Genomic DNA, 1,429 nt, shown 5'->3' with positions numbered 1-1,429 from the left:
CACAGCTGACAGGGAGGCACCTCCATCTCCGAATCTCCATGTCTCACCCAGCCGCACAGATCTCCACATCTCTCACTTTTTGTTTGCTTTTCTTGGGTTTAACCAGCGCTCAGGTCCATCAGAACCATGCCTACTGAGATGAGTTATCACCCAGCATCTACAATATAGAAGTGGCTTTGGACTGAATATCTCAAGCTGACCCAGTTTATATATAAAACAGAAGGGCAAAAAGCAAACAGCTCTGTAATGAAACCTTTTTAATTTTTAAAGAGCAGATCTCTGGCATATCAGGGAAAACAGTTATAAAGCCAATAAGAACAAAGAGCTTGGAGAAGTACTGCAGAAAAGACTTCGAATGTACATCATAAGTAATAAAAAAATCTGGAATCACCAGGCAAGGTGAGGAAATTAGAATAGCAGGGCTCCTGACCAACCTGAATGAATAACCACACCAAGAAGGATATTAGAGGTAAGTAGATGCTGTTTCAGCAAGAAGAAGAATATGGAAGCTGTGGCGATGACAGGTTAGACAATACAGGGGAAAGAGGGTGCAGAAAAGAAAATGAGCATTTGAAGTGGAAACAAATTCAAGAAGATGAATGCACTCAAGTCAGAGGGACAAGATATTCTTGATCCCAGAAGAATGAAAGAATAGTCGCATGATCACAGCTGGCAACAGGGCTTTTGATAAAAATATCCATGAGGAAAAAGAGAGGAAGGAGGGGAAGCCGTGTGGCTGCCAAATAATAAAGGTAAACCTGCACCTGTTCTGAAAGAGGAAGGGAAGTGACCCACGTTAGATCTATTGACCTGCCCTTAATACTACATACAATACAAAACATTGGAAAAGAATAAGGTGACTGGGAAATAAATGAAAAATAGGGCAAAACACAACATGGGGCTGCTAAAGGTGGGTTACTGTCTGGGTATCAGGAATAATACCAGAGTGAGATCTTGACTCACCAGGAGCATCAGACTGGAAGAATATTAAGATCTCTGGGACAGAGAACTCATTTTTTTGTTTGCTATTACAGCCTCAGACACCTGAGAGGTGGTAATGGAGCCATGAGCAGGCCATTTCCAAGTCAATGTCATATTCTCCTGGGCTACCTGCACTTTCTGCAATGCAGGTCCAGGGTCCCTTGGATCCAGAGATCCAGCTTCACTTTATCCCCAGCATTCTGCATCGATGCAGTGAAGAAGACACATGGCAGCAATTTTATCTCCTTCCTGTGAATCATTTTGGTCAGCTCCAGTTGCCAGAAGCTCTTGCCCATCTTTTAAGCATCTCAGGGCAGAGATTATCTGTGCACTCTCACTGCTTAACAGATGCTCTTGTAAGAGTGGCACCTACTAGCTAGGCACAGCCTGTATGTCCTGGGGAGTGTTCCCATCCCATGCAGTGAAGCAGGCTGCATCACCTTCTTTT

Source organism: Nipponia nippon, unplaced genomic scaffold, assembly GCF_047370975.1.
Source record: "Nipponia nippon isolate SJK-2023a ecotype South Korea unplaced genomic scaffold, ASM4737097v1 scaffold_22, whole genome shotgun sequence".
NCBI lineage: Eukaryota > Metazoa > Chordata > Aves > Pelecaniformes > Threskiornithidae > Nipponia > Nipponia nippon.
The sequence above is the reverse complement of the archived record's forward strand: the minus strand, read 5'-3'. Positions refer to the sequence as shown.